Source organism: Bemisia tabaci, chromosome 3 (assembly GCF_918797505.1).
Source record: "Bemisia tabaci chromosome 3, PGI_BMITA_v3".
Taxonomy (NCBI): domain Eukaryota; kingdom Metazoa; phylum Arthropoda; class Insecta; order Hemiptera; family Aleyrodidae; genus Bemisia; species Bemisia tabaci.
This window is the reverse complement of record NC_092795.1, coordinates 39903476-39918864: the sequence shown is the minus strand read 5'-3', so window position 1 is coordinate 39918864 and position 15389 is coordinate 39903476. Positions and strand designations below refer to the sequence as shown.

The window sequence follows — 15389 nt, the reverse complement described above, 5'->3', positions numbered from 1 at the left end:
ATGGGTGAAGGCCTGATGAATTTTCGGAGTTTCACATCTGTCTCTACTCTCGCTATACAGGTACTCTAACTACTTCTATCACTTTCTGGGACTGAAAAGTAGCCGACACACCCTTGCCGGTGCTGCCGCGCCGAGGAAGAACGCCACATAGATTACATTTTGCAATAAGGAACCACGTATCTGCATAGGGAAATCAATGGCATATATGTTGTTTCTAAAATGAGCCAGAAATAGTGGTTCCTTATTGCAAAATGTAATCCCTATGATCCTGCAGACGTTGCCGTACTTCCTTCTATAATAACCATTTCTACTGGTATAGTTGTGAATCTTTTTTTGAAACTTTTCAAATAATTTTGCCAGCAATTTAATCTCAAGTATCTGGAAATTTCAAGGAAAAATATGCATAACGTTCCTCAAAAATACACGTTTTATCCGCACGGAAAAAAAGTGTCAGGGGTCATCCCCTAAAATTGTGGCCTTACCCCAATTTGTTGGAAGATATGGACACTTTTCCAATTTAATTTGGTGGTATCGCAACTCAAGTTGGGGTATAGTACCGCAACATTTAGGTTCGTAGCCCAATCTATTGGGATAGTATCACGATTAATTGGGGTAATACCACAATTAATTGGAAATGTCCATATCATCCAACAGTTGGGATTTAACCCCTATCTCTTTTTTTCCGTGCGGGTAAATTTGGCAACTCTCGAATGTTCCTAAGGCGTTTATCCCTTGCACAGCAGAGTAAGTGGATCAACGCGGACTCTTTAAGATCACTCATAACTTATGAGGTCCAGTGTTCACATTCATACGGCAGGATGTTTTAAGAAAACTAATCTGCGTTACACTCGGGGGTGTCGTGCATAGTTAGTTACCTTCCTTCTACTTAATTGAGCGGAGCTATTAAAATTTTGTGAGTGCCCGGAGTTTCCTCTCACGGGGTTCAGTATTAAGCAACGATACATATGATAACAAACGTTTTGTGAGTAGTCACCAGCTTCCTGAGGGTTAGCCTCCGTCCCCTACTTTGCACCATGCTTAGTTGGTGTCATTGCTTACACTGTTAAACATAATTTTGGCTCCGAGTGACTCTGAAATGTTCAATAATGAACCTTATTCTGAGTCAACGGAACTTTAGAACCGTGATGGTTTGCCGTGAAAACGGACGGAACTTCTCTCACGCGCTGACTTCTTCTTGGGATGGTTTGCCGTGAAAAGAGGTAACTTCACTTACGTAATGACGCATTTCTTTCGGACTCAACGTCGATCGTGAGCTAAGAAATTCACTCAAACGCTGACTTATTCCCCTAGGAATCCATGTCGTTCATTTGTGAGCAAGGAAATCTCCCCACTTTAATGCGTGTTTAGGGTGACATAATCCAAAATCTAAGTGACTCCAGGAAATGCTCAATGCTGGTACTGAATCCGAGTGATTGTTTTCCGGTAAAATTGACCAACCAGTTAAATTTTTTCCAGCGGGGCAGATATTTTGAACATTTCCTTTTTGTTTTTGTTGTGTCTACACATTTACTTTGTCCGTTTTTTCGATGCAGCAAGGTGATAGATAAAGTTTTCTTTTTACGGTTTTGGTTTTGTAACAATTAGTCGGGTGACATGAAGAATTTGGTTGCAACTCACTTGTTTTTGTTTTGGTCCCGAGCTATACCTACAGAATTTTCTTCTTTTATTCGATGGCCATTTCGGACTCAACAGTCCATCTTCAGGTACATATTAAAGATTTTCTTTTTACAATTTTCTTCTAATGATGATGTACGATGAGGATGACATTACGAACATTTTATCTTCTCATCTGTTACCCCTCTTAATCCTTTACCCGCACAGTGGAAAATAAAGATAATGTAAAAGCAGCCCGAAACGGAAACTACAATCGAAAACACAGGAAAATGCGGAAACAAGGCTAAAATACAAAATACAAAGGCAGGACGTTCCGGTACCTTACGGCATCATTATCAACTGCTAAAATAGAATTCAATATCAATTTCACCATGTAACGCCGTTTGCTGGTTTTTATTTTTCTTTCTTTTTTATTTTTAATTCTAGTTTAGCAGTTGATAATGGTGCCGTAAGGTACCGAAACGTCCTGCCTTTGTATTTTGTATTTTAGCCTTGTTTCCGCATTTGCCTATGTTTTCGATTCTCGTTTACCCGCACATACATATGTATGCTTTCTCTATTCTTCCATGTCACCCTGTGCTCTCAAGAAACTTTCATTGTATTACTTTTCGCCCTGCGCCGAGGGAAGAAAACTGAGCAGTTGAAAGGTGCGTATTTGGCGACGACCTCGTTACTATCCTGGGAGGGAGAAGGTAATCCTCCGAAAAAATGAATTATCGTGATGAAAATAAAACGCATCGGGGGTGGAATAACATTCCGGGATCCGCACCGGCGGATTGCAAGCCTCGGGTTACCGTTCTGGCTCCGTCTCATCGCATCGCTTAGCATCGGAAGAAAATTAAGCAAACAGCTCGCGGAGTCCGGGTAAAATTATCCGGCAAGGAGCTCGGACGCCCTGATTTCCCGTCGTTCCGCCTGTTTACAACTTTTTGATAACCGGTAACTTGCCGTTGAACGCAATTTCAGGGCTGAAACGGAGACTTTATTGCCTCGCAGACGGGTGCCAGCTCATCATCTTTCACTTAATCCCCCCCGTGCACCCCCTCGCCCCGCTCGGAGATGCGGTGTTTCGCTCTATGCGGCAGTCTACCTTGTAGCCCATCATTTTTAGCGGTAATTGAAACGCAGAAATGCCCTTGTTTTGTCCGTTTTTTTATTGTATGGTATATGTACCGCTCTGACGCAGCGTATTATTAGTTTTTTTTTTGTTTTGTTTCTTTTTTTTTTTAAAGTTAATTTCAGCGTTCTGCAGCGCGGATGCAATGGGCCACTAGACAAGGTACGAACTTAAGCATTCTGATACATGTTTCTTAACCAGAATTTCATGTAGAATATGATTTGTGCAACGAAAATTCCTGAAACCAACTCCTACTGGAGATATTAACATTTTTATTTCACATTGGTTACGAGGAATTTGAACTGCCCGCTCACAAGAAACTCAAAGCTCTACGTGAGTCAAATCGTGAACTACAACAGTTTCAGCAAGCTTCTCAATCGAGCAATGTTCATTTCCCACCATATGTTGTTCAAACTATAAGTAATTTGCTATAGCTGAGCCAAAGCGTCAAGATTGAGGTTGCCAGATTTGTGTATCGTAGAGACTGTCATGATAACGTTTAGCGCACGATGTGAATCACGTAGAGCATTGAGTTTTCATGAGCGGGTGGTTTGAATTCACGCACCAAGAATCATTAAATATCTTCGAAAGGAGTTGATTTCGGTAAATTTCGTTGTGTGCATCGTGTTCAACCTGAAATTTTGGTTAAAAAACGTGTATCAGAATGCTGAAATTCGTACCTTATCTAGTGGTTCATTGTTGAGTCGTTGAAAAATTTGAAAAAAATTATTTTATCGCATTGAGTAGTCTAGATGAGAACAGAATTCGAAAACATTATTTTCGTTGTTGTTTAATAGGTGTTAATGTGGAAGCACAAGGACTACATTATAAGATCTCATCCATCCTCAACGGTATCATAGTAGATATTCAAGTCAAAACTTAATGTGAATCAACCACATTTTAATCCAAGTATCTTGTGCAAGAAATTAAAAACAGCGACCAAGAGAACAAAATTAATGTACACAATAATTTTACCCTTTAGGCAGTATTATTATGAGATAAGACACAATCATAATGACTTGTTGTCCTCTCTTCTGCCGGTTTTTCAATAACTTTCTTTTGACCTAATAAATTAATTTTTGCGTGCTTTTTAGAATCATAGTGAGATTCTACACGTGGTTTAAGTGAGAACTGAAAAGGCGGAATATTTTTAGTATGATCTTTGTTAGATTTATTGTGAGCGAAAGTGGGGAATTCGATAAAATGAGAGACATTCAGAAAAGCCGGACTGATTGTGAGTGGATGTGACGAATCCACTGCGCGCTAGTATTGGTCCTCGAGCCACTAATATTGCCATCACGGTTATTGAAGGCGAACTCGATCGAATAAGAGACACCCAGTAAGCTGGGATTGAGCGACAGTGACGCAACTACTGCGAGCAATTATTCTTACTTTCCCAAGCAGCATTTCTCAACGGAAACGTCTATATACATTGCGTTTATATACGTCTATATACATCGGCGACAAAATCGCCAGGATCATCAACATCTCAGCAATTATCCTCGATCTTATCGCGACAGAACATGACCGAAAAATTGTTGTGCGGTGTAATTTGTCTTCATACATATAACGCTAAGTCGCAGTCCTCATGATTCCTCATTTGGACGTATTTCTGCCAAACGGTTTTATGTTCATCATGACGTGAGTCCTGTTATGCACATATTCTTATGGGTCTCAGGGCTCATGTCTTAATGCACATAGTTCCATTAGGTAGAAATACGTCCATTTCGCAGCTGTCTTTCGATCGAAGTAGTTCAGTGTGCCAACGGTGCAGATTCAGGAATCGACTTACGGGTCGTATACTGCGTAAAGAATGGTCCCGTAGATTTATACCCTCTCGGCTACATTCCGATCCGACAACCAGCGAGTTAAGGGCCGCTTGAACCCTCTTCCAACGAGAGTTACTTGCTGCTCCTGCTGGAGCTATTCAACCGAGTATCTGGATCCGTTTTCGATTGAACCCTCCTTGGGAGAGGTCTAGAGAGCAACACAAACTTTCCCCGGGAAACGGGCCAATGGCTCATTTAACCATGGACATCAGACGTAAATATAACCGTATTGTCGTGAACCTCCGTTGATGGAGTTCGCCTGCGCCAACTCTTACCGCTTTTTACGAGTGCTCAGTCGCCCGACAGTTGTCAACTCACCCGAGAATGGACAAATTTCACCGGTCATCGTGCCGGCATTCCTGACCACCTCTCAATTCGTATAATACAATCTAGAAATGGTGCCTTGAGTATAGGTGCATATCGGTGTAAACATTTTTGAACTATCAGCTGTCCCTTCGATGCAAGAATATAGCGAAACCTTTGAATTATCTTTATGCAAGGAACCCGTCAGGTTGAAACATCCCGTAGCATACACAATGGTAATAAACAGAATCCGATCATGAAATCATCTGTGGTGAATTCATATTATTTATCGATGTCTGTAATCGTGAAATGAGTTTTTCAGATTTGTAGACGTTGTAGATCTCCGGTTGAATTTTTTTCAAAGGATACAATTCTTCAGGCTTTGTAAGAAATTTTCTGCGAATTTATTTAACTCTCTGTAAAAGAATCTCACAAAATTGTAAGGAAACATTCTGGTTAGTTTTCTTCGTAGAAAAAGAAAAAAAATGACTAAACGTGACAGAAGTAAAAGAGTTTGATGTTTTGCTAATTAGTATCCTCTCAGATAAATGAAAACTTTTCATTTTTAAAAGTTGAAACGCCATTTCAGTGACAATCGGTGAAGTTCACATCAGTGTATTATTCCTGTTTTCTATTTGATTTGTCGGATTTATTTTTTTTTCTCAATGGTTGGCCGTCGAGGATATAAAATGAAACCCTTCAAAAGTAGAGGAAGAAAAATGTCGATGATATACCGCCCGCGTTACTGTGGGACCCTTTCGCCCTCTCATACATCCACCGAGAGTTTCTCGTGAATATTTTAAGAAATATAGTGACGGTGGGAAAAGAGGATAATGCTCATCGAGATATAGGATGCAGTCGGAGCTCCTCTAAGATTTATCTTTGCCAAATCCTTTTTGACGGTGTTTGCACGAAAAAATCGAATGTTAGTCCATACACATTTGATAAACACACGTAGAAGAAATACTTAAGTTCATATGAATCATGGAAGTTTTGATTCAGGTTACTGAATTTCTATCAAATGAATACTGAAATTCAGTTCATGTAGCGATAGGTTCTGTCAACTATACTACATTATATGATTCTATTCCTCAAAAAAACACATAGGCTATCTGAACCTATGTCAAATTTGTGCCACCATTAACTTCGAGTATCTGAACTGTGATCTTAAGTGATGACCGAAATTTAGTCGTTGTTAGGTAATTTCCCAGTGCCTTTTTTTCATGCAACAAATAAACGATAGTGAAGTTGTCTGTACCATCGACGGAAAACATTTTGATTTATACGGTTGAAATTTATGAAAATGTTTCATGATTTTAAATCCAAACTAATTTCTCATGTAATATGACCAGTTACCGTGTAATTTATGCGCAGAACAAAGGATAGGTTAGAATTTCAAACGCAGTAAGTGAGGCCCAAAAATGATCCCCTAAAGAGGGGGACAGTACCCCCCTCCATAATTTCTCTTTGGTCTCAAAATTGACGTAAATTCTCCAGAAAAAGACAGTTTCCCAGGTAATCGACCTCGAGAAATCCAAATTTCATGGTCCCGAAGCTCCTCTAGCTCCCCTTGGGGGGTAAACGGGGGGGCCCAATTTTAAAAATCAGGACTCCTTTCCGAATCTCAAATTGATTGCATCCAAATTGAGGAACAGAACACATTTACATCTTAAGTGACTCCTAAGAGTTCTAATTGACCCCCCTGAACGGCAGAAAGTAACCCCCTGAGGAAGGGGGCCTCGCCCCCGCCAAAAATTTCTCAGGATTCCTCTTTGGTCGCAAAATTGACGTTGATTCTCCAGAAAAAGACGGTTTCCCATGTAATCGACCCCGAGGACTCTAAATTTCATGTTTCCTGAGCTCCTCGGGGTCGATTACATGGGAAACCGTCTTTTTCTGGAGAATCAACGTCAATTTTGCGACCAAAGAGGAATCCTGAGAAATTTTTGGCGGGGGCGAGGCCCCCTTCCTCAGGGGGTTACTTTCTGCCGTTCAGGGGGGGTCAATTAGAACTCTTAGAAGTCACTTAAGATGTAAATGTGTTCTGTTCCTCAATTTGGGTGCAATCAATTTGCGATTTGGAAAGGAGCCCCGATTTTTAAAATTGGGCCCCCCCGTTTACCCCCCAAGGGGAGCTAGAGGAGCTTCGGGACCATGAAATTTGGATTTCTCGAGGTCGATTATCTGGGAAACCGTCTTTTTCTGAAGAATTTACGTCAATTTTGAGACCAAAGAGAAATTATGGAGGGGGGTACTGTCCCCCTCTTTAGGGGGTCATTTTTGGGCCTTGGATGGTCCGATTTTGGATTTTTAGGGGTCAATTCCACGTGAAATTTTCCGTGCTTTTCAATTCTGATGCGATCAATCCGCAATTCGGTCGGGAACCGTGACTTTCAGCATCGTGACCCCCCCTTTACCCCCCAAGGGGGGGTGGGGGGGTTTCGGGACCACGAAATTCGGATTCCTTGGGGTCAATTCCCTATTCAACCCCGCGGTCTCCGACTTTGTACGACCTATACCAACCGAGAAAAAGGCCTGGTACGGGTCGTCTGAAACACCCTGTATAATAATCACGTTCTGCAAGTCCATTTTCTGTTTGCACGTTTCAATAATTTGAGTACAACTTAAAATATTTTCCGAATTGAAAAACGGTGGGGGCGGCTCTATATATTTGTATTAAGAAGGACTGCACTGCTCACTACATGTGGTTTCCATGATTTTTTCACATCTTCGCAGCCTTTAAGCTCTAATCATCACGTTTAAGGATCATTTCAGAGCCTCCCTTCTCTATTTATGAGGACGCACCATTTCCCCGGATTTAAGGACTCGGTCGTCTGGGTGCAAAGTCCGGGCTGGCACCAATGGGCGTTGCCCGGTGCTCAGGAAATTCGGTTACAGACGGGAAGAAACGAGGAGAGGCGAACGAGTAGTTCCCTCGTTAATTCCAGATCACCGAGTCTCAACAATGAACGGGCAATAGTAATAAAATGAACAGCCACGCCGAGTTTGCCAACTCGGGTCCGATACCCGAAATCGGAACGGCCGCGCGGACGCGGGATCGTTGCTCGGTCCGGCAACGCTCGGCAGTATGGAAGTCGCGACCACAGGGCTTTGATCGGGATACAGTAATCGGTGGGCGTGCAAGCAGAGAAGAAATGTCAAGAATAGAGAGAACCCCCGTAAATTCGTGCGAGTGGGGTCGATCGTTCAATTCTGGAGAGGGATACTGCTGCAATTCGGAACGGTTACTGCTGTACGCTCTTCGCCCAGGTGAAATGTAACCCCGGAAACCTGATTTCCCGGGCAATCCTCGGTGCGTTTTAACGAGATATTATTTATCACTGGCACGGCTCGATATTTTACATTCATTTTTCGGCTACGCAAATTCTGAGAAAATCAATAACGCTCAGCTGCATGCTTATCCAATTGTGACGATTTTCGCTTAATTTGTACTAACATGAGGCCATGGCGATCACTACACCGTAATTATTATCGTCCTGCACCTCTGAAGTGACGGCGTATCTCACATTCTGTATGAGCCCCAGAGAAAATGGATTCACAAGTGATACAGGGTTCTCATGAAAAGTGAGATACGCGCTTATGTCAGAGGAACGACGATATTATGTGCCTCTGCCACTAATGACCTGACACTGAAGCCAACTCATATGTTTTTATCCATTTCAACGAACCCGACTGTAATGCACGGTGTATCTAGATCGTAATTTGATTTGTCCACTATTTCAAAATGTATCATTAAATAAATATGATTGAATATCGCCAATTTTTAATAATTATAAAAAGACCGGGCAAGATTTTGCCTAATACATAATATACTGATCCTGTTCAGATTTTTGAATTCCGTCTGTGGTGGACAGACGACTCACCTTCATCTGCCTATAGTTGCACTTTTCAGCGAAATTTTGAAGTACACTAAAGCCAATCGTCATTTGTTGATTCAATCTTTTGGAGAAATTTTTTGCATTTACTATTTGCCGGTTGACATGTGACACGAATGGGAATACCATATTCTTAATTTAACCGCTTTTACAAATTTCTATAGGTCAGCTGTAAAAGACAGCCAATAACAGACAGGCCTAGCCCTTTCAATAGTTTTCACAATACCCAAATGAGCATCACCGTGAAGTAATTTTACATAAGGAGATTGTAATTTGGCAGGAATGATAAAGGCGATTTTGAAAAAACAACTGTTCATCATCCATGGCTGTTTCATTTCTCAATTTAAAGTAGGGCAGCAAAGCTACTTCGTCGCATGGATTCCAATTCTCAAGGTGCATTCTTTTGACTTGGGACGAAATTGGGTCATTCATTGTGGCTTCTCTGAGTAATAGTCTATAGGTTAGTCTAATTACACACAGAATTGAACACCTCTAGTAACGTTTTGGTGACGTGTATGATTAGTAACCATCAGGCACCAGATTGTTCATCGAGCGCGGTTTTCTCCTTCTTAAAACTGGGTAAGTGTGATAGCGGAATGTCGGAGTACCAAATGCTGTGCTCTGGTCATGGCCAAAAAGCCTCCCGGTAACAGCCAAATATTGCGGAATATTGTTCTGAGGATCCTACGAAAATGTCTTAACGAAGTTTCTGGCGGATAGGTGGCGTACCTAAACTTTTTTTTTCTTTTGCTTTTAGACATGAACACATGAGTGCAATCATAATCATCAAAAAACTTTTTTTTACTCAGGAGCATTCACGTCCGGGGATCCGTATTGTGGAGAAACAACTGATCCAGAGCTCTTCTGTTCATTCAAGGAAAAAAGTAAAAGGGAAACCAACAAAGTAATGAAGTCAAAGATGTATTTGATACAGTAAGATGATGATTGAGACAGTTTGATGATTTAGTAAAGATGTCTACATAATTTCACATGTAATAAGAATTTTGAAAATTAAACGTTGTGGATGGAACAATTATGTCCGGGTCTGTGAATGAGAGGAGCAGGCACCTCCTCAGCTCCCCTTCATCACTGACCCTGGATACGGGGTCACAGCCGCTTGCAACCTCCTCCCCTGCGGTAGGGCACGTAGTCGAGGATCCGGCGTCGCTTCAAATCTTAGGTATGATCATATGACATGACACATTAAATCCCATTGTATAAGTCTCAATAAGCACATAAATTGTATATTTTCCAGGCCTTTCGAATGTAATATAAGATTAATTAAATACAGAAGGATGGCGATGGCTCTCTCCCCTGTACCGTTTCGCCACCTGCTTCAGCTGGGCGGGCCTCGTTTTCTTTGTGGGCATCCGCGGTCACCGATTGGCTGTCTTCGAATAGTGATTCATCCATTCACTCCGTCTCAACACTGCTGAGACTTCTGTTTGATTCGCGTGATGGTATCGGCGTTTCCGTGTATCTCTCCGTCCTAGCCGAGTCGTCCGAGTCGGTAGAGAGGTTGTAAATATGATCCACTTTCTCTAGGGGTTGTGGAATCGAAGACGTACATGCCCGTTTGGCCTTCTAGGGGTCGTGGAATGGAGGACGTAGATGTCCCCTCGCCCCGTAGGTCGGCGACTTCTTTAACGCCGCGATCACATTAAAATCGTTAAATCAACTGGTGGCAACTGCACTGATATTGAACATGTTAGCGTCCGACGGTTGAGGAGGCTTACTTCCTCACGACGCGAGCTTTACTTTCTCTTCTTTCTCGAGCTTACTTTCTCTGCGCCATGCTTGAAGTATCCCTTTAGGTTTGTAGGCGTCAGTGTTTCGCGCTGGTAGCACGCCGCGGCGGCGCGCGGCGCCCCCGACGCGGGTGGGTGGTGAACAATTTCCTGCGGGGAGAGCTCCCTGACGAAGAAACTCGTATATCGTGTAATTTTTTTTTTAATTCTCGACCTATAAAACTATACACTGTTCGTGTAAAGTAATAAGTGAACTCTCAACGCTAGATGAATAAAGGCAGGTCGTCCGCCATGCGCGCTGCGGACGGCGCAGGGCGGCTCATGAAATTCCCCCCTGTGCTCTCTCGAAAAATTTCCAGACTTTGTATGATCTAATGAAATGGAATATGTCCTCTTTTTTATTTGTATTTAAAGCGCACTCCTGTCCCTTTACGATTCGTATTTATTGAAATAACTTACCTTGAAATACACTTGCTGCTTTAAAGTTTCCTTGTTTGGTTCAACACTATTTCTCGCCGATTACTCGAAGCGTTTTCTTGGCAAATACTTACGTTCCATCCGGTGTCGTTGTCCAGGATGGGACGTTTGCCGCCGATGTCGTTGATGATCCTCTTAATGGATTCAGTGCGTAGCTCTGATCTTCGTCACCAAAGGTTCTGCAATGAAAATTTTACTCGGTTTGGGCATGAATTTGGCGGACCCACCTTAGGACTTTAATTGGAGCAAAAACAGCTCAAGCATTGTAAAGACTGAGTTCCACCTTGTGTCGTTGTCCAGGATGGGACGCTTGGCGCCCATGTCGTTGATTATTCTCATGATTGTTTCGGTTCGCAGCTTTCTCATAAAAGCCCTGATCTTCGTTATGAAAGGTTCTGCAATGAAAATTTTACTCGGCTTGGGCATGAAATTGGCGGACCCACCTCAGGAGCGTAAATGGAGCGAAAATCCATCAACTCCAAAAACCGCTCAAACATGACAAATACTGAGGTCCATCTGTTGTCGTTGTCCAAGATAGGACGATGAAAACATCACTCACGAATGGTGTGTTCTCGAAGTGAACTACAACTAAAGTCAGCAACGTAGGCTTCATCAACCTAAGCGCTCAGCAACGAATCAACCAATTTCTATCGGATTTTAGAACGCAGGGATCCCGTCAACATGGCCATACCAGACAAGCTGTTTGGTCACGCTTTTCTCTATCAGAAGTAAAATCGCTTTGTGCGAGCGATAATGTGTTGGTCTGTTACCGCTGCCCTTGCTTTCGCTAAATTTTGAAAAGTTCTAACTTCAAGATCTTGGCGTCATTTCATAAACGATTTGTGCCTGTGCCAAATGGTAGATTGAGTCAATGGGACAAGTCGGTCATTGTGCATCCGGCATATTGTTTTCTTCGATTATGAAGTTCTTCACCCTTTGAATATAGCTGCACAGTGCACACTCCCTGTGTGTTTTGCGTCACCAAAAAATGTATCTAGCTCTTAATATTATGAGTGGCGGTAGCATAACTACAGGCATCTTTCTTATTCAGGTTTCAAGTATCGTTTCAACAAGAGTTTTATATGTATGCTTGCTTTTCTCAATAAAAAAAGAAAAGACTGGAAGACCTAATCCAAGTCGATTGGCCAATAAAATGTTTCAATACTTATCTATTAACAACTCTCAACCACCAATTTAAGAAAGAACCACAATCTCAGAGTATCAACAATAATAATTAACGACAAACATTATTTATTTAAAAAGAAAAAAAAAGAAAAAAAAAACCCTTATTTAGAACGCTAGAAATGTATTTGTATTCGATTAAACAAACTTATTAACGACACATTATCAGAAATGGACAATTTTAACAATGGAGACTATTTTTCAATAGTTACATACACAAATTACAAAACAGTCATATCTGCACTAAGTGCTTTAAAAAAAAGACAAAACCACAATAATGTAACACTTTGGATATGGGTATATCGGACATTCACTGATAAACTCGAAAGAAGGAGAAGAAAAAAAAGGCGGAAGGAGCAGAAGAGGGAAGAGACAATAACGAAAAAAGAGGAAGCAGTTGGAGGAGAGGCCGATTAGTAATACAAATTAACTGTACAATAATAGCTTTACTCTTCCTAGCTGCATTAAAAGCTTTTTCGTAAAAGCTGGAAGTTGTATTACAACCAGTTAGGGCATCTGCTTTTAAAAATGACAATTTGGATCTGTCAAAAGTAAGAAACATTTTCGCAAATATTCTGCGAGTGACTGAATTTGAGTGAAACACCTCACCATTGATGATAAGGAGCAAAGCGAGAGAATGGCCAGGGTCCTCACAGGCGCTACCTTTGGCTTTTTAGACTACACACGGTCATATCTTTTGAAACCGTAATAAGGAAGCGTAATAAGGAAGCGGTAATATTCTGTCGTTCTGATTGGATACAAATGATAGGGTACTGCTTCTCTCTCTTCACATCATGAGAAGCACAATGAATTTATTAATAATTTTTTGGAGGTATTTAAAAAATGTTTTGGAAGCCGTCAACAATTTCTCCCGTAGCATCGAATCCTATGCTTGCGACTTCTGCTTCGAACCAATACCTATTGTACACGGCCGGCTGAGAGTTACCTCTAGTTGTGCAGCCAAAATGGTTCTGAAGAAGTATTTTTTATCACACTTTCAATCTCAGTATTCAGGAAGAAAAAGTAGTTTCTCATTGAAAACGGATCATGAAGTTGCAAAAAATAGTAAGAAAAGGAAGGAGACATGTTAATCAAAAACTAAGAAAAAGTAGACAGGCAAGAAAATATGACTTACGGCACTTGAGGGAAGTGTGACCCGAGCCCTCTTCCCGAATTGTAACATGTCTTTTTTGACATGTTCACGAAAAGGACATCCTTCAAATTTTCATCCACGCACCCAAGCATGGAGTTTTCAGATATCTGGGGTATGATTACATGCGAAATGAAGAGTCCATGATCTGTAGTTCGTGATCGCAAAATCGTGGCTCGATACCTTGCTGAAAATAGAAAAGTAAGTAAGGAAATTAGATTGTACTTCAAAAGTATGCAAAGCTGACAGGATTTGAATAAATTTTGTCTTCTTGCTGCAAGCGCGTCTTCATGATTTGATGTCGTTATTTTTAGGCACGCGTGGCTCAGATAATTCACTCCCCGAACCTGCATTGTTTTGTTCACCAGTCCGTTATGTAGTAAGTAACCTCCGTCTTTAACACACAAGACGGTATTTGGATAACTTTCAGAGGGTATCATGTGATGTCATAAAATTTAAAGGTTACTATATTTTTGGTCATAACCATTGATTTTCCCGCGTCTTTACAATGAAGGACATTTTCTTCTAATTTCATTCCTTCCACATTTTCTATGAGCTTTAACCAAATCTCTAATGCAACATTACAATTTATTTATTGATCGTTCGCAACCAAACCTATTGCCTAACACACCAGAAGGTTGTCTTCTTGACCGGAAGGCGAATGCGCATCAATCCAAGACTTAAACTTATTTAAATCTCTCAAATCTAAACTTTTCCTGGTGGCTCTGAGTTCAACGTGCTGCTCCATGTTATAAAAGTAGTATATAAAAGTAATCGTCTTTTCACTGAGACCTCGTCCATGCGTTAAACCACAAACTGATTTCATGGATGTCATCAGCGATTGCTCAATACACGTATCAGTCCACGTACCGGAAAAAGCGTCTATTCTGCGAACTGGAAAAAAATCATTCCTTGTAAATTTTAAAAATTCCTCATCGGGTAATTTGAATTCTAATTCTTGCATATGCTGCAAATACAGATGGGCAGATTTTACGTAATTAATGTGGCCTGCAGCATGAAAAAAAGTGTGCATCTCCTTCACAGGTGCCAAATGTAAATTCCAGTCTCCTGATCTCTCGGCAAAAATATATTGGAAAAGTAGGTCAACCTAATGAAATTCTTGCAGCCACAGCTTGGCCGTTCGCTTTTCATTTGCCATCTCTTCAAATTTTTCGGTCAAGAAATAATAATGCTGCTTGTGTAAGCATGTGAGCTCTGACACTGCGATAATAAGCATGCCCTCTTAAATATGCGGCACCGCCCGGTTGACTCGTTTACAGCTCTGCCCCTCCATAACGATCGATGTCGACTTTCGATGCTTACGTCACTTTAGTGTTCATGAAAAATGCTACCAAGAACAAGTTAACAACAAGCTACAAACAATGCAACATAAGATGAACAATTTGAGAATCTGCACACTTTAAAAGAGAACCTCCTTAAATAAGATGATTCACAGGACTACAATCTTACGAAGAAAAAAGGTCAAAGAAAGGTCAAGAAGGTTACAATCGTGTCAATTTCTGCGGATATTAGAAGCAGCAGCAAGTTCTCTTAGTTGTTCTCCATCTTTCTGCAATCTGTAACCTCATATTTTTTATAATAGTGTGTCGAAAATTCTTGAATAAGCTCCGATAGTTAGCCCAGTTTGGAATTTAGCTCTGGCTCTTTTTCCGGCGTAATAATAAAGCGGCGTGTATAAGCATTGTGAGCTCTGACATCGCGATAATAAGGATGCTCACATAAAATTTGCTGCACCTTCTGTTAGACTCGTTTATATGTAGCTCTGCAGCTCCATGACGATCGATGTCGACTTTCGATGCATAAGTCACTTTGATGTTTATGAAAAATGCTACTATGAACAAGTTAACGATCTACCAACAATGCAACATAAAATATTCTCAATGAAAGTTCACAAAAAGTGTTTCATTCAGTAGAAGAAAGTTATTGACAATGAATTAATACTTAATGACTATCACTTTCACTTTGCTGCCCTGAATCATTTTCAAAGGGGCCTGAAGAAGACTCATTACTTGTTTTAACTGATTCATTGGC

General features: G+C 41.1%; 1 protein-coding gene and 1 long non-coding RNA gene across 3 annotated transcripts in view; one reads left to right on the top strand and one right to left on the bottom strand.

The window, feature by feature from the left end:
* The window catches only part of Rh50 (Rhesus blood group-associated glycoprotein Rh50), a 184489-nt gene that overhangs the window by 58350 nt on the left and 110750 nt on the right, over positions 1–15389 (top strand). The gene's annotated exons all lie outside the window — the stretch shown is intronic.
* LOC140224257 (uncharacterized) overlaps positions 9686–15389 on the bottom strand; it is a 29567-nt gene continuing 23863 nt past the window's right edge. The window contains exon 2 of the long non-coding RNA XR_011899561.1: positions 9686–13524. This is a non-coding gene — a long non-coding RNA (uncharacterized lncRNA). The remainder of the gene's footprint in view (positions 13525–15389) is intronic.